At 34.0% G+C, this 23,059-nt stretch overlaps 1 pseudogene; it reads right to left on the bottom strand.

Annotated features, from left to right (window-relative positions):
• Window positions 1-15,125: 15,125 nt before the first annotated feature.
• On the bottom strand, window positions 15,126-22,014 carry LOC119979997 (annotated as a pseudogene).
• Window positions 22,015-23,059: the final 1,045 nt, after the last annotated feature.

Below are 23,059 nucleotides of genomic sequence, written 5' to 3'. Positions count from 1 at the left end.
TCCTATAAGTTTGAACGTTTAGTAACATACCTAAAATGATGGGAACGTCTTTGTCAGGCGTGGGGAAGGGAAACTTAGTTCCATTCTTTGGTGAAATTACGATGGCACCATAAACAGTAGCACGAGACCAGTCACTATGAGAATGCCACCAAAGAGTACCTTCTTCATCAGAAAATATGATCTTTTGGCTGAAGTTGCTACCTGGTTGAATTGGACATTGTGTGATATATTCAGGACCATCTGTCCATGGATACCTAAGCATTTTCACTCCATGCCTGCCAAGAAAATTGTCAATTTATTTATGTACATGTCACACACACACACATATATATATTATGGGCATATATACCAGTGGATGGTGATGTTGTAGTTGGCCTCATTATAGACATCAACAATGATGGTATCTCCAGTGTTGACATGAAGAGTTGGACCAGGGAACATTCCATTGACAGTCAAGATGGTGTTGTTGCTACACAGCCTTGAGTATGTAGTTTCTTTTATCTGCATTTAAGTTGAAGCTATAAATAAATATATATATATATATGTATATATATACAAAAAATATATATATATATATATGTGTGTGTGTGTATATATATATATATATATTATTACAAACCTGTTTAGTTTTGAATTCTCATATAGCTCCACAAGTTAATTGCTATGAATATATGCATTTTACCAAAGAAACTATGCAATGCATTATTGTTATTTATATAATTATAAATAATAACAAAATAATGTACCCAGTACCCTAATCATCACCTGAAAATTTCCTAGAAAAGAAACCACAAATTTAATACATCATTCTTGTTTCTACAATATAGACTCATATATATGTGTGTGTATATATATATATTAGAACATACCACAAAAGTATGGCGAGCCAAGCCATGGCAATGAAGGAAACGACCCAACAACAAAAGCCCTAAAATTTGGAGGAAAAAAACTTGAATCTTTGAAAACATACTTCTTTGCCAATAACACAACTAATAAAAACCTTTCACTCTGTTGGTTGTTTGGCTCTTCATTTGGATGTGTTTATATAGGCCCTAAAGATTTCTTTTTTTTCTGGAGGCCATAAAGCTTTTGATGCATGTGTTAAATGATTCTTTTGATTAAAAACAATAAGGGCAAAAAATGTATTTTTCGTCCCTAAATAATGGGGTGTGTTTCATTTTCGTACCTAAGCTTTTTTTTTTCTCTCATTTTCGTCCCTCAACCATTGAAAAGTATCATTTTCGTTTTTCAAGTGAGATTAGGGTTGAGAAATACTTGCGTGGCACCTGTGTGACACGTCGGAAAAATCTGATCTGAAGAACAATAGGATGTTACATTGGATTTTGCCATCGTTGGATTTATTCGAGGGACAAACATGGTACTTTTTCATAGTTGGAGATGAAAAAGGGTGAAAAAAAAAGTTAAGGGATAAGAATGAAACCTGACCAATAGTTGAGGGATGAAAAGTACCATTTTGTCCAAAAAAAAAAACAAGTAAGAAGAAGCATTTTTCACACTCTTTCGAAATCTTGCACACATACCAAGGATCCTCATATATAATCTATATTTGTTTATACATAAGTGCGGTTTGGTCGGAGGGTAAGTCTGGTACCAACAGCCACAGTAATTTAAGCTTTAATAGCATATATTTAAGTTGTTACAGTTAAAAAAACTCATAGTTGAATCTAGGGATGGGTTGAGCGGTCCACCTTTTGGTGTGCACCTTTCTTCCAATCCCTTTTGTTGGCAATACGCTCATGGCCTTAATTAACTGGCAGATCGTTCTTTCAACGTTGTTACTTTGAATAAATTAAACTGCTCAAAACAAGTCTACGCTCTAAATACATTAGCTTGAGATAACATCATAGGATTTCAATCCTATTATGTTGGCCTTCGGGACCAAAGTAATGATATCTTCACCTCAACTAAAATGGTTGTCTACAATTTTTACCTTTACCAAATGATAATTATTCAATTTAATAGCTGCCCTTACTGCGTTTTACTACACATTATTCATTATTTATTCAATATCCATAGCCGCCCTTGTTGTTTTATTTGACGTTATTTTTTAAAAGTAAACAAGAATTATAAGCACATTTTTTTTTTAATAAAAATTTTCATATTGGCTAAGACCACGTGACGTGCCATATAAGTTGTAAATGTTTCAATTTTGAAGTATTGTGTCTATAAATAGTCATAGCCAAGTTAATGTTGCTTTTTTCCCACATTATTTATTCAAGATTTAAATACCTAACTAACGAAAGTGGCTCGGTTGACAATCAATTATATTATATATATAGCCATGGCAATAAAGGAAACGACCCAACAAAAAAAGCCCTAAAATTTGGAGGAAAAAAACTTGAATCTTTGAAAACATACTTCCTTGCCAATAACACAAGTAATAAAACCTTTCACTCTGTTGGTTCTTTGGCTCTTAATTTGGCTGTGTTTATATATAGCAAATGCCAGCTAGCTAGCTAGCAAGGAATAATTATGGTCATTATTATAAGTTTAGGTAGCCCTAAAACTTTTGATGCATGAGTTGGTTAAATGATTCTTTTGATTAAAAACAACATTAATTGTCACAAAAGGAAGAATCAATGTAATTGGTAGCAAGTAAAGATACTCGCACACACTAACGATGGATGATTTGAATGACAATTGGTTGGATTAGACATATGCTTGCATAAAATTCGATTCCAATGAAAAACATATTTCTTAGTGGTATTTCAAAAAAATATAGTCATACACAAAATTCAAATATAAAATGGAGAAAAGAAAAAACAGGCCAAGAAGCATTTTTTTAGAACTCTTTCGAATGTCTTGCACGCATAAGAAGTTCCCTCATAATTTTTTTTCTTTTTTTTTATATTAGTGGGGTTTAGGTGGAAGGCAAGTTTGATGCTAATAGCCGCGGTAATAGCGTATATTTAAGTTATTAGAGTTAAAAAGTTCATAGTTGAATCTAAGTATGGGTTGAGCGGTCCATCTTTTGGTGTGCACCTTTCTTCTCGCCCCTTATGTTGGCGATACACTCATGGCCTTAATTGATCGATCGTTCCTCCAACATTGTTACCTTGAAGAAATTAAAGTGTTCAAAGCAAATCTACACTCTGAATACAATAGCATATGATAACATCATAAGATTTCGGTCCTATTTTGTTGGCTTTCGAGATTGGAGTAATGATATGTTCACCTCAACTGAAGATGGCTGTCTACATTTTAACCTTTACAAAAATGATAACTATTCGATATTCGTAGCCACCCGTACTGTCGTTTTACTACACATTATTTATTCAATATTCATAGCCGCCCTTATTGTTGTGTTATTTCACGTTACTTTTTTAAAAATAGTTGGAATCCCACCAAACAAGTATACAAATTTTAAAATTTAACTTGTATTATATGTCAAATTTTTTTTAATATATATATATATGTTATAGTATAATTTAACTTGGCGTCCTTTTATAGAAGGTTTTTTTTGGCACTTGTTGAATGATTTTTTAAATTAATATTACAAACAATTTTTTAATTAATTGAAAACAAACAAGATAGTAAGTAATCTTTATTGGATCAAATTGAAAGTCTTACACGCATCAAATTGGATGATCATCTACTATATATTATTCTGGTGGGGAGTTCTAATATTTATCCTATTATTTATAGGATGTGAGACTCTAATCACATGTGTATCCAACACATTCCTTATCCATATTTTGGTTCTAGTTCTAGTTGACTAGTTCCGACTCCGATTTTAGTTTCCTTTAACATCCCTATGCAAACCAAACACGGCCTTACTGTTATTGGTTCTTGTTGGAGAAAAATGAAAATTTGGAATGTCATTGATTTTATTAAAATTCATCTTTACGTGAGGGAGGTCGTAGGGGTGGAAAAAGATTTTATTTCATGATGAGTAAAAGCTAAATGGGAGGTCGGGGTCAGCCCCATGGAATTTTTGGAGTTATTTATTATTTATACCTTTAAAAATGAAAAAAATAACACTCAAAATCAAATATTTATAGAATAGAATAAGTAATAATTGTCACATATCTTCTTATTTCAATCGAGAATATGATTTTTACAACAAAGGGGTCTAAGTTAAAAATTAATGGAGGTCATTTTTGTTATTTAGTATATATGAGTCTGTTTAAAAAATTTTGAGGAGGGGTGTCAGCTGACCCTCCTGAAGTACATGTGCCTTCGCCATTGTATTGGGTGTATTCTTCTACATAGGATTGTGATGTGAACTTGATTTTTAATTTATTAGTTTTTTATGGAGGATCATACTATATTATTATAGTATTGAATTTTAATATTATTTTATTATTTATTCTTAATTAAAATATGCAATTCGATCGACAACTTACTCATTAACCAGTAAACTAATGACCCAATCTCTCACCCGAGTCGATGTCCGATACATTTTTTTAAAACATTGAGAATGATTGATTTTGGCAAGCTACGTAGGTAGTGCGATGGAGCACGACAATAAAATATTAATCAAATAAAACGTTGTAAGTGTTTGATATTTCTCTTTAATTATTGGGTCTTAAAAAATATGATATGTTTTCTTGCTTACAAATTACGTCAAAATCTCCATCATGGAGCACATGAGCTAACTCTGTTTATGGATACAAATGTTTCTATGTATATATAAAATAACAAAGAAAAGGAAAATTATTATTAATTAATGTTCTATTTGTTTCATTAAAAATCAAACTTTTCAAAAATTCACAAATTTTCAACCTTTATTTTTAAGAGAAGGTTTACATCACCTATTTCAACCCCATAAATTTACATCCATATTTTATAAGTTTACAACAAATATTTAATCGATAACCTAAACTGCTCTTCACTTGTAAAATTGTGATTAACAAAGTGTCAAGTTTACACATCTTCTAATATGTTAACCATCAAAGCACACTTACCAAAACGATACCCACGTTCGATTCAATTTGTACTCTTGTTATCGACAAAAATTTCGAATCTAAATCAATGAACAAATATACCTGAAATATAGAAATATATATATATTTTTTTTGTTAACGAAAAAATTACCCACGAGTCGAGGTGGTAAACTCCGGAGACAGACCCCAATACATCCAATACATTTTTCACAACAATGATGATTATATCAATATACAGCTTCAATTACTTATTTTTTCCCCCTTTCTTAGAGCTTCAATTACTTGATTCCGAGTACGAAAACATAGTAAAATTATGAACCAAATTCATAAAGTTCTAAGACCCATGTGAGGTCTGCGCTTAGACGGAGGAGTGAAGGGTTTTATTGTTGTTGACTATGCCGCCACGACCCACCATGTTGCTCTGATCAAGCATCTGCAAATTCAGTGGTTGAAGAATTTTCTTTTCTTTTCTTTTTTGTTTATTTCTTTTCTTTTTTTTAAAAACGTGAAAGAGGAAAGAAAAACAATGATGAAATGATGCATTGTATTTCCAATAGTCAATTTATTGGGATTGTAAAAATAAATAAATGTTGCAGTGTGTTCCCAATTTTCAATCTGTTGAGATTGATTCTAGATGTTGCAGTATTGCCTATTGAGATTGAAAAAAAAATTCACAATTTTTAATCATTAAACTCATGGTTCAGATTCTACCTTGAGTTTAAAGGAAGATGTTAGAGACAAGACAACAATCAAATTTACAATATGTTTGAATTGTTATCTTATCAGTTAGTTATTTGAGATAAGTTCAAGTTTGATTGTTTGATAGAGAACATAATATAAATGAATAAATGGTAAAATAGAGAGACACAAGAGATAAAGTGGTCCATCTGCATCCATTGTAAAGCCCTTTAGGCTAGTTACTTTACAATTACAATATATTATATCTATTTATGAGAGATACAAACTAATTGGAACTTATCTCAAATAACATTTTGATAGGATAATAACTCAACAAAATGTAAGTGGTCGGAGATTTTCAGTTTGTTTACTAGTGAATTCTAGTGCAGACATGACATTTTTCTTTGGAATTTTGTTGAACTGATACAATAGTGATATTTTTAAATAGAAAGTCCAATTTAGTGTTCAATTTATATCTTTTCCTCATAAAATGATATACAAATGTTGAAATGTAAATTTGATTGCATTACACGTCTTTTTGATTCAATGGTATCATTTTAGTGGATTTTTGGTGTTGATGATACTATAGTGATACATCTTTACAACTGTAAATGTGTATTTCATGAAATTGATATTATTTTGACGCAATTGTGGTTCATTTGCGTTACATATCTTTCTGTTCAAGTGGTTTAATTTTTGTGGATTTTTGGTCTATCTGATATTATAGTGATACATAACAGTATCAGTATAGTAGATGATACTATACAAATACTATATTTATACTTTTTACCATTTCCTGAAGTCATGTCCTCTCTTTAGTTTTATAAAAAGTCTTTCTGGTTCAATACTTTAATTTTAGTGGATTGTGGTTTGCCAAATAGTGTTTTCTTGGTGTAGAAGTGTATTTTATCTGGGAAGTTTGGATAAATGATAATATATTGATACTTTTTACCAATTGGTGGTACATTAGACCTTGTATTGCACAATTGATACTATAATGATTATTTTGTGATGTGAACTTGATTTTTAATTTATTAGTTTTTTATGGAGGATCATATGATATTATTATAGTATTTATTTTTAATATTATTATATTATTTATTCTTAATTATAATATTCTTCTGCATAGGATTATGATGTGAACTTGATTTTTAATGTATTAGTTTTTTTTATGGAGGATCATATGATATTATTATAGTATTTATTTTTAATATTATTATATCATTTATTCTTAATTAAAATATGCAATTCGACCGATAACTTACTAATTGACCAGTAAACTAATGACCCAATCTCTCACCTGAGTCGATGTCTAACACATTTTTTTAAAACATTGAGAATGATTGATTTTGGCAAGCTACGTAGGTAGTGCGATGGAGCACGACAGTAAAAATATTAATCAAATAAAACGTTGTAAGTGTTTAATATTCACCATAATTATTGGGTCTTAAAAAATATGATATGTTTTCTTGCTTACAAATTAAGTCTAAATCTCCATCATGGAGCACATGAGCTACTCTGTGCATGGATACAAATGTTTCTCTCTATCTATAAAATAACAAGGAAAATGACAATTATTATTAATTAATGTTCTATTTGTTTCATTAAAAATCAAACTTTTCAACAACTCATCGTTTATTTTAAGAGAAATTTTATTTACACCCCATAAATTTACATCCATATTTTATAAGTTTACAACATTAATCGATAACCTAAACTACTCTTCACTTGTAAGATTATGATTAACAAAATGTTAAGTTTACACACCCTCTAATATGTTAACCACTGAAACTCACTAACCAAAATGACACCCACGTTCGTTTTGATTTGAACTCTCGTCATGGATAAAAATTTCGAATCTAAATTGATGAACAAATATACCTAAAATATAGAAATATATATTTTTTTTGTTCAATTACTTTTTTTCCCCCTTTCTTAGGGCTTCAATTACTTGATTCCGAGTAAGAAAACATAGTAAAATTATGAACCAAATTCATAAAGTTCTGAGACCCATGTGAGGTCTGCGCTTAGACGGAGGATTGAAGGGTTTTATTGTTGTTGACTTTGCCGTCACGACCCGTCATGTTGCTTTGATCAAGCATCTGCAAATTCAGTGGTTGAAGAATTTCTTTTTCTTTTATTTTATGTTTATTTCTATTTCAAAAAAACAATGATGAAATGATGCATTATATTCCAATAGTCAATTTATTGGGATTGTAAAAAAAAAAATGCTACAGTGTGTTCCCAATTTTCAATCTATTGAGATTGAAAAAAAAAACAGAGATTGATTCTAGACGTTGCAAGTATTGCCTATTGAGAATGAAAAAGAAAATTCACAATTTTTAATCATTAGACTCATGGTTCAGATTCTACCTTGAGTTTAAAGGGAGATGTTAGAGATAAGACAACAATCAAATTTACAATATGTTTGAATTGTTATCCTATCAATTAGTTATTTGAGATGAGTTCAAGTTTGATTGTTTAATAGAGAACATAATATAAATGAATAAATAGTAAAATAGAGAGAGACAAGAGATAAAATGGTCCATCTACATCCATTATAAAACCCTTTAGGCTAGTTGCTTTACAACTTACAATATATTCTCTCTCTATTTATGAGAAAAATACAAACAAATTTGAACTTATCTCAAATAACTATTTGATAGGATAACAACTCCAACAAAATAAAATTTTGATTGTTATCTCATCTCTAACACTTCCAACCAATGTCGTTCTCGATAAAAAAAAAAAAATGTTTTTGTCTGCATGTGATTGTGAAGAGAAATATAATGCAGCGATACCAAATCCCTTGGCTTTTGGAAATTTAAGTCTTTTTCTACACATCTAGCTAGTTGTGTATAATGTGCCTAACAACTAAATTGAGTATTATATATATACATTATATATATATATATGCCAATTAGTTGCAAGACATGCATTGAAGGCATCAAATGTAGCAGAAGAAAACAAAGAATTGAGGAATTTTAAAATGTCTTGTCTTCTTCCAATTAATTCAAGGGAATATCTTGCACGGATCAAATCCCAAGAGCTTTTCAAGTGAGAAGGGGGGTGGAGTAGTGACTGGTGAGAGGATGCTGTAGTACCGGTGGGTACCGTTTTATCATATGATAAATATGATCAAATGGTTCGTTATTTTTCAGTTTAATAGTAACGTATTCTCAAGTGCCATTTGCCTTATTACCTTTAAAAAAAAAACCTTGCTCAACGTCATTGATCAACTATGTCTACTTTCTATGAATCTAATGGGGTTAATAGAACTTGTGTTCACTGAAAGATTGTCCGGGTTCCAATTTGGTCATTGACAGTAAAATTGTGCTAATTGAATCTCCGAAAGTTTAATTTTTGCCAATTCAGTTACTTGAGTAGAATTTATCAATTTCGATCAGTCAACCTACTGATGTGACAGGTGGACAAAATGATTGCAATTACCCAAAGATTAGCAAATGCTCCAGCCTAAATCAAATTACCCAAAAGATATATAATTCTAAATCAATATAAATTAACCCTAAAAGACCCTAAATCATTGAACAATACCTCCGCCATCGGCCCTTTTCTAAATCATACAATGGGCCAAATTATTGATTTTTAAGAGTACAACTTAGCCTAATTATTAGAACGGGAGAAATGGAGACCGGTACACTAAATTGTATTTAATTGTAAAAATATGCAACCACTAAAACATCATTTTAAAAAAGTCCACTAAGACCTGCTTTTATCAAAATAACCTCAAATTCCATTTTCCCTACCATGACACCTTCCCTTTCATGAGATTCTTCCTCACACTGCGATACACACGACTCTTCCTCCTATCCGATGAAACACTGTTCGACGCTATTTTCAGTTTGAGGTGCTCTCTTTCTCTCTCCTCTGAAACCCTTGTTCTCTCCGCATTTGACGGTTACTCACTCTTCTTCGACCGCTTGACGTCACCTCAAGACTCGATGAGATGGTTTGAAGAGGTTGTACTGACGATGGTCAATTTACTGTTGCGGCTGCCCTCTCTCTTAGAATCTCACTATTGGCGTGCGCATAAGCTTCTTTGTAAAGGTGAATTTGGGATACACACTGGTCTCTATTGGTGATACTATAGTGATACATCTCTGTAGCTGTAAATGTGTATTTCATGAAATTGATATTATTTTGATGCAATTGTGGTCCATTTGCATTACCGTAGACCATTTGCATTACATGTCTTTCTTGTCAAATGATTTAATTTTTGTCGATTTTTAGTCTATATGATACTATAGTGATACATAACTTAATGAAATAGTAGCATATACTATACTGATACTATATTTATACTTTTTACCATTTTTTGAAATCATGTCCTTTCCTGGAAATTTAGTTTTATTACATGTCTTTCTAGTTCAATGGTATAATTTTTGATTAGTTGAAACTCATGGTGGCTTTATCATTTTAAAATTCATATAAATTAAGATTGATTATTGCTAAGGCGAAAGTGTCGTAACATCTTCATGTATGTTTTTTTTTTCTTGATCATATTATTTCTCTCGGTCTTGTAAATTTATTTTTCTTTAATTGTGATGAGAATATATTTATTATCATTATCATGAATTTTTATCAAACTTTGTTAGATAAAGTTGGAGTCGATCATGGGCTATTTTCTCACTCTATTTGATATTTATTCATACTTTTTTCATTTCTTCAAAAACCGATCCGATCTGAAAAATATCGTTATTTTGGTTTGGTTATCCGAACATATATGGGGTGTCCATTCGGTTTTCGGTTCGGTTTTTAACCATAACCGAAATGTCCGAATCGATTCGGTTATGATATTTTAGAATCCATAATTAAACCATATAGTTCGGATAACCAAACAGAAATAACCATATTTTTCGATCGGATCGGATCGGTTTTTGGTTTCTGAAGAAATGAAAAAGTATGAATAAATCTCCAATAGAATGAGAAAATAGCTATGAGCGACTCCAACTCCATCTAACAAAGTTTGATAAAAATTCATGATAATGATAATAAATATATTATTTCATCACAATTAAAGAAAAATAAATTTACAAGACCGAGAGAAATAATATGATCATGAAAAAAAAAGAAAACATACATAAAAATGTCTCCCGATTTTCACTTTAGCAATAATCAATCTTAATTTATATGAATTTTAAAATGATAAGGTCACCATGAGTTTCAACTAATCAATCTTAATTTATAATTTGTGTAATAATTAGATTAATTGGTATCAAAATTTATAATTTGTTATGAAGATATAATCAGAGTTCTAATCTAAATATGTAACTTATATATATATATAATGTTTGGATATTTATATAATATATATTAATATTTTTTCGGTTATAACCGTAACCGTAACCGTAATCGTAAGCAAAATAACCGTAACCAAAAAATATTCAAAATTTTACTAAAATCATAATCATATCCAAAACCATAACCGAAAATCGAATAATCACTGTTATGGATCGGTTTTCGGTTTGTGGATCGGTTGTGAACACCCCTAGACACCCTTAATGTGAGTCGTTAAAGTATTGGGCCTGAGTTGTAGTAGTATTGGGCCATTGGGATATGTATTTGGCTATTTTCTATTTGCTAAGCTGCATGCAAAAATCCCACTTCGTGAAACTACATTGGGAAGAAGAACGAGAGAGCCTATAAAAGCACCAAAGCAACAAATAAATAAAACTTTTCTTTAAATCTATAATGTATGTCATCTAACTGGGTTATCGGGTCAAATCACAAAAAAATTGGCCCGGGACTCAACTCTATTAAGAATTGGTTGGGCCGGGTTTGCCCTGGATCGAAAACAAGGGTTTTGGAATTGCTTGATAAGGTATGGGTTGGTCAGGGTCACTAGATCGGGCTGAGTTTGGAAATTCGGTGGACATTCTTAGTTGGTTGTATGGGAGTGTTGGATTTACAAATTATTTGTTTCGAAAGAATATGTTTCTTGTTCTGGCGAATGCCTCTTTTCTTGACTTACAAGGGTTGAATTTGCTCGGTTTAAACAACTATTAGCAATTCATAGCATATAAAAACTCAAGTTAATCTATATGATATATGTTTGAAGGATTTATGTGCAATATGCACAGATTTCTTATGTCTGAACTGTGGACTTCAAATTTCTTAGCATACCAGGTTCGAAGGGTTTGCCTAATGTCTAAATGCTCTACTAGCCAACTTCCAATTTCTTTTGCCAAGGGCAATTCAGGTATTTGCTGAGAGCAGAGTTTTGGCATGAAAGATAAATCTTTCAAATTGAGGTGGGCTGACCACCGTATAGACACAAAATATTACTTTTACAGATCAGGCCCTTTTTCTATGGGCCCATTAATGTCAAAAGCTTAACTAAGATTTTGGAGAGTTGCGCCAGGCCCGAGCTGCAGTGCAAAGCTTGAAGCCCAAGTAGCAAGCTATTGTGAAGGGTTTCATAAGAAAATAATTTATGTTCCGTTTATTTCGAGAAAAACCAACCTCTTATGGAAAAAGAAAAACTTATCATGAAAAAATAATTAATTTCCAGTGTTTGAACAAAAAATTGCTAATATTTTCCGGTGTTTGTTTGGTGAAAAACAATAAATTTAAAAGAAACAAACAAACCGCTACAGCATCATAGATACAGAGTTTATAAACCCTAAAGGTACGTATTAGAACTCCAAAATTTGATCAATAAGCAAAAAATATTATATCTAGCATATTAATAATTAATAAGTACATAAGGTTGTAGTCATGGTGGAAAACGACATATACTCTCTTTAAAATGGGATGTTGTTTTCCTTAGGTTAGAGTGAATTATTCATGATGATTTTTAGTTGTTTTTCCTTGATATTATCAATTTCCATCAAACAAACACTGAAAAACATAAGTATCATTTTCTATGATTTTATTTTTCGTGAAATAAACGGAGCATTAATATCATGTGGTTAAATTGATCAGAACAGATGGTACACTTGATCTAGTGAAAAGGCCGATGGTACAATGATGTAAATTTACCGTTTACTGACTTGATGATTTTTGGTGTAATAGAGATGGGATCTAGTATTAATTTTTGGTGTAATTGTTAGTATGGGTTAAGTGAAGCCATTGAAGTAAACATGGAGGCCAATCCTATCACATTCCTCCATATTTGGCTCAACAAATGAAGAGAACAATTTTTTACCATTCTACACATCCACTCCCATATTGAAACAATAAAACACACTTAATAAAACACACTTTATGCTTACTCATACCCCAACAAAAGAACACCTTTGTAGTTGCTCTAAGAGCTGCAATTGGGCTACTTTGCGGTTTTAGAGCAGGTTTCCGTGTGCCTCTTTTCCCTTCTATGCGATGTGGGATTGTGAAACAAAACAAGACTTTTGCTTTCTCATGTGCGGTCTCCGACAACACAAACTGATTCCTGATCTTTATAGGTTAATGTAGCTGGTTAATAAACCTGTGAATTGTAAACAGATATGTTTTGTCTGGAATTTGCATGCAATTCTAATGCGGAGAGGTTCCGGCCATGAGGGATCAGAAGGACTGTTAGCAGTTCCCAAGCACAAGATGAGGGTGACTCATCATCCTATGCTGTTGATTTTGAAGACCGCGTTGATGCCAATAATTATGTTATCTGCTTGAATGCCCTGATTCACATTTTTTTGCTCTTGCCAATTAATCAATTATTGATATCCTCCAATTTTCTTTTGAAGTTCTTTTGTGTGTATGCTTCTATCATTTTTGCTAGTTCTTTTATCTTAATGTGTATATCATGGCGTTAATTGACTACAACGGATCCAGCGCCAAAAAGGTGGTTCTACTGAACCAAACATTTCAGCGTCGGAGGTTGATATCGTATATTCCTTTTTTAGTTATTATTTATAGGTGCAAGTGAAAATAAGTACATGTGGCAGGCTAAAATTCGACATGATATACAAGTGGAAAGTTTGTTCACATAATTTAAATCATCAACCATCATCAATTTATATATAAAAAATTAAATGGAGGCCTCAAGGATGCTTCCCCTTTGAATTGTAGAGAATAGCAAAGAGATGGGTAAAATGTTTCTCCTTAATTATGAGAAAATCATCAATGCTAATAATAAAGACACATATTTTAAAACCTTTTAGTTTTACCTTCTAGTCTCGTGAATAAATAGAAACACATATTTTCGCTCTATTGATACTATTGAGTACTCAGGTTTAGAATGAGATTCATGATTTGTCCATTTACTACTATGCATAGAATGTTGTTCATACACATGTTCTTGATGACCTCTGCCACTTTGGAGAAAAAAGGAATGCAAACAATGATTGCTAAACTCTGAACATATTTTTTCCTTATGCATCAAATTTCTTGCTCCCTCTTAAAAAATTATTTCTTAGCATATTAAGAAAAATGTATTGTAGTTATTTGTTCATCTCACAATTATATCCATTTTCTACAATTCAAACTATGTTGTTCATCATGATAACAAAGTATCAAAAAATTGTCAAAAATCCTTATTTTCCAAACTAATTATGTGTCACATGAAGCCCAGACATACAAGAAATTAGACATATAATCCGTAAGACCCAATTGCGAGAGCCGAGCTCTACCAATTGAACTATATCCCCGAGTCAAGCGGATATGCATGAAGGAGTCAAACCGTCGACTGCTCCGCATCTGAATATTGTTCATCAAGAAACCAATATAAAAGAATACATAACCTAATGAATCTTACCATCCATTATATTCAAATCAGATACATTGTAGTGCAACAAAATTCACATGACATTTCAATCAGTTTCAACTTTCAAGTACAAGTCTTCCAGTTTCAAGCACAAAATTGCTAGAGCTGACAAAAGAACCGTCTCCTGACATCATTACGCAAACCAAAATTCTACATGCACAAGAAAGGTAATGAGTTTAATTGGTGCTATAACAACCGGTCAGGTCAATCCACTTACATGATCCATAAATTTCTAAAAATTTTCTGTTAGATGATTGTGAAGCCAACCAATGCTGTGGATATGGTCATCTAAAATTATGGCAAACATCAAGAACCTAATCGTGCCATGCACCATGAACAAGAAACCTGCTACCGCAAAAACTAAGGTTCATCCTTGTCTGAGGTTTGATCAGGTGAAGTGCGTGGTTGTTCTCCATCACCATCATTTTCAGCTGGTTGATCTGGTTGGGGTTTGTCTGCAGTTTCATTACTTTCAGGGTTTGAAATTTATAGGAAATTTTGTCACCCTGGGCTTGTCGGTTAAAATGTTCCTTTGAAGTTTGAACCTTGTCAATCAAAAGCTTTGGAGGCGGTTCTTCTCTTAACCGGTCATCATCGTAATCGTTGTTCACATAGTATCCCACTCGAATAAACTCCTGACCAAGATAAGAGCAGGTCAACAAAAGCACTGCCACACCAATAATATCTTCTTCACGGATCTTTGATGGGTCTGGTGGGCCTGCCTGCAATGCATACAAACCAAGTTTATAATCAAATGTACTTCTTAAACAAATTACATAGGTACATATTGTGCAACGGATTGAAGAGTCAGCAAAGATTGCCTGAAACACAACGATAATTGCCAACATTGACAGGACCAACAAGCACACTCTCTAGAAGCTGATCATATGTCTCATCCTCAGCAGATCCCACATAGATAAGTTTCCAATCCAAATCTGAATAGATAAACGCAAAATGAATTTTGTTAGAATACCTACTCACGATAACAAGCGCAAGTAATTTGTTGAGAAGACACATTTATTTACATTAAATTTGTAGTCCCAACAATTCTTTATACACGGAAGCCAGATTATACTCCTGAATTCCTGATAAGAAATGCCATAATGTGAATCATGACATGAATCCCCAAAACAACCTCCAGAATCAATCAAAAAAGAAAATCATAAAAACTTAACTCTCAAAGTAGGATTACAGATCTACTTGCATGCATGTGATTCCTCGATTCAGTCCCGATTCTCAGTTTGAAAAGTAATAACAAGTGCCAATGATTAAAGGAGAACTACCTATAATTAACGTACTAATAGCCGTCAGCACATAAAAATCATTTTACTACTGTCAACCATCAATACAACAGGTAACAAACCAAACACATACAGACACACATTACAAGAAATGATCACCACTGAGATTCTCAATTATATCCACCCATGAAATTTTTGCATGACGAGCTTGGGAAGCCTAATATCCTAAAAGGAAGCAAAGTGAATAGGTATGCTGTAATCTCCATAGCTGTGTAACAAATAAACAGAAGCTTTACAGGATACATATGACCATCAATGCTTCTCCCTCGCTCCAATTCTCCGTTCCCTTAAGTATACAAAAAATTAGAAACCCTATGACATCATTCAACATTCAGCAGCAGTTACCTTCAATCTGGTATTGAAGTGGGAAACAGAGGCTTCATGCATACTACTTTGCAACATAATCATCTATCAGCCAGGTAACCAAAAGGCACTCTCTAAAATTGAACCGACTTGAAACACCAAATGAAAACCGTGCAGTACAGTAGAAAGGAAATCATGCCCATACATCTGTAAGAATAGGATGAAATGCTCAAAAGGATTAAAATTTGTTTGCAAAACATAGAAAGTTGAATTGGCCAACCAACAGACGGGGTGACAATCAAAGATCAAGAAAAGAAAATACAGCAAACAAAAAATAAATAGTACAACCATAGTCAACTAACCAACAGAAAGAAGGACACACGCTGACAACTAGAAAAAGAGAGCAACTTAACATATCAGAACAGTAAACAACAGACATAGGAAAAAAAAAACTCCAAAGTTGCATGCCAATTGCCAAAAGAAGAATTTTAGCAAGTCGGCAAGAAATTAAAGAAGCAGACATAACAAATGCCACCATAGGAGACAATGGAAAACCTACTGCTTAGCGTCATTCAACAAGATTATCATCTCATAAAAATATTGATGATGATGATGAAGGCAAAGAAGTGAAGACTTCAGCCATGGTGAAACTGATTGTCCTAGTTGGATTACAAAAACAAAAACCAAAAGAGTTTCTTTCAAAGCAATCCAACGTTCGACCTATCTTACAATCCGTTGCAGAGGCATTTTGATCACATATGTTTGAGTACGGTACAATTTCTTGCATGACTTGTGCCCGCACCCATGAATCATCTAGTCAGTTATAAGTACTTCAAAAAGTAGTCATATAACATGAGCAGAAGCTCTGTAAATTAACAAAGCAAAATGAAGAAAACATCAACAGTGCACCCACACCTACTTCCAACCCAAAAGAGAGTGGAAAAAAACCAACCAGGAGCAGAAAGAATATTTTTTAGAAAAATTATTATTATCAAGAAGAATACAGCCCTTTACCACGTTTTATGATATTTCTTCCAATCGACAATGAAAATTACAATATTAGCAGTATTCATACGCAAAAACCTTACTGATACAAACAATGAGTTTCCCATTGCCTCTGTCAGACCACATAAACAAACCCAAAGAATTGTCAAACATTAAGGAAAAAGAGCAATCGGGCAATCCACCATAACAATTATGAATCACGGACCCCCATCAGCTAAATTGCGTGCAAAAACTTACATGCAAGTTGCAAATGCTACAAAATAATATTTAAGATGAGGGAATACCTTTGCAGTAGCATCTTAAACCGAGGAAGTGAGTAGAGAAACCATCCATTATGGCGCATTACACATCAGCAAGATGAGAAAACACTTTATGGCAGCCAATGTTCGTTAGAGACACCACAACTTTCTTAACTAAATGAAACAACAAATACTACCAATTCTTTGCAGCATTTTGAGATTTTGCCGTTGCTCTCAAGACAGCCCCAACAATTGCTGCCTGCTCAAGACATTCAGCTTTATGCAGAGCATCTAAAAGAACAACACAGGTTTTGTTATGAATATTACAACCTTTCAATCGAGTTTTCTCAAAAAGTTTATATGCATCCATTGCCCGATTCATATTGCTTAACCCTTCTATCATAGCATTATAACAAGCTGAATCAGGTACTCCTCCGTTTGCTTTAAATCTATGAAAGAGCGCATGAGCCTCTGAAATGTTCCCAGCTTTTGCAAGCCCTGAGATCATGGTAGTGTATGTTTTAACATTGGGTTTTAACCCTTGCTTTTGCATCTCTTGCCAGAATACAAATGCTTTGTTAAATTTTCTAACCCTACAAAGACCTTTTATGAGAATGTTATAAGATCTTTCATCTGGAGAGCATTTCAAGTCTTTCATGGACTGAAAGCAGACAAGCAATTCATTGATTTCCTCTGCTTCCTTCAGTGCATCAAACAAGGAGTTCCAAGTGTACATATTGGGTGTCAAACCTTTCTGCATCATCTCTTCCATGATCAGATATGCTTCATCAATTCTGCCAACTTTCCCAAAACAGTTAATAAGACTACCATAGATAACTACATTTAGCTCAAGGCCATTTGATTTTGCTTCCTCAGAAAGCATGTATGCTTCGTCAAGCCTGTCAATCTTAGCAAGCTCATCAATAACTGAACCATAGGTGACAAGATCTGGTTGATGACCTTTTCTCTTCATTTCATCCAGCAGCTGATATGCCTTGTTCACCTTGCCCGATTTGCAAAAACCATCGATTACGGCATTGTAAGCACGGGTGTCCAGAACACAGCCTTGGTCCTTCATTGCATAAAACAACTCATAAGTTTCATGAGAAAAACCAGCTTTCACAAGGCCATGAATTAGTATTGAGTAGCTTGTCACATCTGGAACAAATCCTCTAGCCTTTATTTCTTCAAATAAAGCCCTGCCTTTCACAACTTCTCCCGCTTTGAAAACACAATCCATGTATGTATTGAGGAGCATCAGATCAGGAGAACAACCAAAGCTAATCATTTCTCTGTATATCTTGTGACCATCCTCCTTCCTGCCCCGCTTGAAGAAACTCACAATAAGCGATGTATACACCACAGCATTTGGAATCTGATCAGAATTTAACATCTTTTCATAAAGCCTATAGGCATCATCTACTCTACCTTGTTTGCTCAAGCCATCAATAAGAGAACAATAAGTAAAGTCATTTGGGGCACACACTCTGTGATCCATTCCTTCAAATATAGCACAAGCTTCACCAAGTTTTTGAGCTTTACAAAGTCCATCAACCATGGTATTTACAGTAACGATATTAGGATACAAGCCAACTTCTTTCATGGCATCCCGAACCTGTAAAGCAGAATCAAGATTTCCTGCTTTACAAAGCATTTTTATCAGTATATTATAGGTCGAAAGATTGGGCATTGCATCTTTTTTCATCTCCTCGAATACCCTCAACGCTTCCTCCACTTTCCCCTTCTTCCCAAGACAAGTCAAAATGCCATCATAAGCAACTACACTTGGAATGCTACCCTTCCCTTTCTGTCTCTCGAGTAAACGGTATGCTTCATCAAACTTTCCAGCTGAGCCATAACCCATAATCATGGTGTTATAAGCATATGCACATGGGACTTTTCTGTTTTGCTCCATCTGTTCAAAGATTTCCACAGCCTCATCCAGCCTACCAGCTTTCCAAAGAACCTCAATCATGCTTGTATAAGTCACATCATCAGGCATTAAACCTTGTGCTTTCATCTCATGAAAAAACTTCCAGGCCATATCTAACTTTCCTACCTTGCCAAAGCGGTCTATACAGACATTATAAAGAACAATATCAGCATTAGAAGAATTGCTCTTCATCTCATCCAACAGAGAAAGAGCAACATCGAGTCGGCCTTCACTGGCAAATGCACTAATAAGAGTCGTAAATATATGAACAGTTACTTTGTAACCTAGTTCCTGCATTTGATGAAAGAGAGTGAGCATGAGATCATATTCATGAGCTTCAGACAAAGCACCAATCAGGGTTGTGTATGCCGAAAAAGCAGGGCGGAATTTGAACTTTCTCATGGTTTCCATAACATTGAAGGCTTCTCTCAAATTATGCGACTTGATGCAGCTAACAACTAACTCGATAGAAGTGCTATAAAATGGCCCAAACCCAGCAAGACTCATTTCTCCCAGAATTTGTTCCAAACAAGCAATGTTTGTAGTTCGAGCCATTATCATAAGAAGCGAATTATAAGCTTCAGGAGAATGTGGTTGGTCTATTATTCTCTCAGCCCACCGGAAATAATTTACTGCTATGTTCACATCCTTCAGACTCCTTAAAACTCTAATCACTATATCTGGCTGGACTTTTCATCAAGCATAAATAGAGCATTCTCAATGGTAGGTCCCCAAGGACCGGTGTCCAACACGCTGCACATTTTATCCACAACTTGTCTTACATCCCAACTATTTGCTGAATTACCTTGATTACTTCCTCCCACGAAAGAATCAATTTTCACATCCACTTCAGAATAAGGCCCATTAGACAAAGATGATAACTTTGTACGAGTGAAAATGTCACAGAACTTAAGGTCATAGTGTAATATTAATCCTGAATCACAGAAAGAAGGAGAAAGGGAAAAAAAAAACAGTAATTAGATTTTCAATTAGTGTCTAGGATGGAAGAAGAAAGTAAAGAAATCAAATGCAAAGTCAACATTATGGATGCATAACCCTAAAATCTTGGACTTTGAATGACATGGTGCCAAATGATCACCAAAATAAAAATGGATGTACACTAGTTTGGCACGTAAACCCCATATTATATTTTCAAAGGAATTTTCAAATTGTCCATGGTAAAATCCACCTTCTGAATATCTTTGGAAAGAACCAGAAGTGACATGGAACATCATGTCAGGTAGAGAATTCTTTGTTATTTAAATGTTAACAAAGCAAAAAGTTCTTTCAATATATGAAGAAACAAGTGATGAAGAACTCCTTTCAGTATGAAATGATATAGAAGTGTTTAAAAACTTCACAAATAAAGTTACCTGGGTTCCTCAAGCACATCTTCATTGAGAAGCAAGTATTCCCTCTTTCCCAAAACTACATTGATAAGTTAACAACATAAACATACTTCATTAATTGACCTTTATAATGGAATATGAATATAGCCCAAGTCAACAAGCAACACGGGAAAATTTATAGGAGAACTCAACACAATTTATACCACAGTATCTTGGGACCAGTGCAATGTGTTAGTTATATTATTTAAGGTAATTAAGAAAAAAAAACTAATACATGCAATGAGATTCATAGTATTCAGAATGATTCCCAAAAGAAAAATTGCATGCCAGGCCAGCAACTTCCCTTCTTTAATCAAAGACCACCCACAAAAAAAAAATTAGAACAACGAGCAGAGTACATGAAATCAGTCACGTCATAAAATCTAAAATTACTACTTTTGCCGCTATTTTCTCGGTGACCAAACCTAAAAGTTAATTGAGCATCGTCTCTACCTACAAAAAATTGCTTTATGCAACAATTAACCGATTCGCACAAAAATTGCAACAATTTTTCATGCAGTTGTAAACCGCATAAAGTCAGGGATTTACCTCTCAAGCAAATATGGGAGACAAAACAGAGAGAAGGATCGCGATTATCTAACGGAGAGGGCACACGGGAGAGTGAGTGTGAAGACGGAGCGGCGCGAATTTTGAACAGAGACGGGGAGAAGGATCGAGATTATTATCCGATCCGGTGATTTTTTAAAGGTAGAGATCCGGTCCGGCAACTCTATTAAGAAGTACCGGGTTATCGGGTTTTGGGTCTCTAGGTTATCGGGTTCGAATTCTGAGTTACCCGATTTAATAAATAATTACAAAAAAAAAAAAAACCCAAAAAATGGATTAATGGAAGCTTAAGCTGTCAAAGACTCAAAGCCCAGGATAGGCAAATATGCAACAAAATATGCAATGAAAAAGCTGTACCCAGTCAACTGGGAGTAGTGCCTGCTGCTCTTTCTAAGATTTTTGTTCTCTCTTAATCTTTTATAAAGAATACAAAACAAAACTAGCCAATCCCAGTAGGCATGGTAAGTCATCGAATCGAAGACCAAGATGCCATCGGATGTCTTTCCTATAAAAACTTCTTCAGGTCATGCATTTTCCTCTTCTTGACTTTCTAGTTTCTATATCCCCATATTTGAGAAGGACAGAGAGTCCCTAAATTATTGGAAGATCAAATGCAGTTTGCGTAAAAGCAACTAGCAAATTACAAATCAAATCAAGAAATCCCTAAAAAAATCCATTCTTGAACTGAACAACAACCAATATTCAATATATCAAATCAAAAACCGTAAAAAAGTCACTTCTTGAACTGAACAGAAGAACAACAATGACAGGCGGAGATGGGTCGAAGATCCAGAGAATATCTGAGATGCTCGGTTGCTCACCGTAACGCCGAAGTGAGACAGAGAGGGTAGAGACGAACACCACAGAGGCATAGATCGAGAGGCGGAGAAGCCTTCTCCGACGATGATGAACGTGGCGGAGACGTTGATATGCTGAGAGACGAGAGAGGACTAAATGAGTGAAAAAGTGGTAATCTAGGTAAAAAACAATGAAATTTGATAAATATTTTCTGCAAATTAGTTTTAATTACAATTACTAATTAATAATTTAAAATATTATTTTAATTGGTTATCGGGTCCCGATAACAGAATAAATTCAGACCAGGTACCCGGACCTGTTAACTAGGGTCCGGGTTGAGTTTAGTCCGATCCGATAAAAACATTATCGGACTAACCCGATAACCACCGGGTCGGATCTGGTTTTCTGGGCCGATGTACACCCATAGGAACCGCAGTATCCGAGCCGAATGACAAGATTATAATTGTTCCCTAGGGAAGGCCCACATTGCACGCATTATCTGGGTTTTATTATACGACTGGCCCACTCCAAAATGCTTATTAGCCATTACGACACATGTAGCTCTGTCTTGGTTTAACTTCTTATATTGCGTTGGTTTAATTTGCTTTGATCAAGGCAGAATTGTGTAAAAACTCCGATTTCTTTTAAATGTCCTGGTCAGCTTCTGTATGTTGATGGTATGGTACGGTACAAAGTTATTGGATGCCAGGTCAACAAGAAATCGGACCACCCTGACCAATTACTTGTATTTGGGTTACTGTTAGTATATACTAGTTTGGTAATTAGCAGGTTAACATAGTTTAGTATATACTAGTTTGTTGTATTTGGGCAGTGTATTTAGCCCCAGCTTTTCATGGGTTTAGGCAATCAATCATGAATATTGTGTAACTAGTTCCCTTTCAGAGCATTGTGAGGATCAATCCATCAAGGATCGTTCAATTTGGCATCAGAGAAATGTTATGACCCTTACTTGTAAAGTGTTGCAAAGCCTAAAAAATAGGATGCTCAAGTTTATGGAAAGTTTAGGGTTTCGATTGTAAGAAATTTGGGACCAAATCCATGCTCTCGATGTGAAAAGGTCATGGGTTCGAGTGGGGAGATACATGATATTTTCCTGAAATAAATCCTTGAGATTGATGTATTTGGTGGCCGGCTTACCCCACAGGGGACCGGACTAACCAGTGCACAAGTGACGAGAGCGGACAGTTCCTTAGTGGG

This window comes from Tripterygium wilfordii, chromosome 15 (assembly GCF_013401445.1).
Source record: "Tripterygium wilfordii isolate XIE 37 chromosome 15, ASM1340144v1, whole genome shotgun sequence".
In the NCBI taxonomy this organism is placed as follows: domain Eukaryota; kingdom Viridiplantae; phylum Streptophyta; class Magnoliopsida; order Celastrales; family Celastraceae; genus Tripterygium; species Tripterygium wilfordii.
Note: the sequence above shows the minus strand (reverse complement) of the source record. Positions and strands in the feature narration are given on the sequence as shown.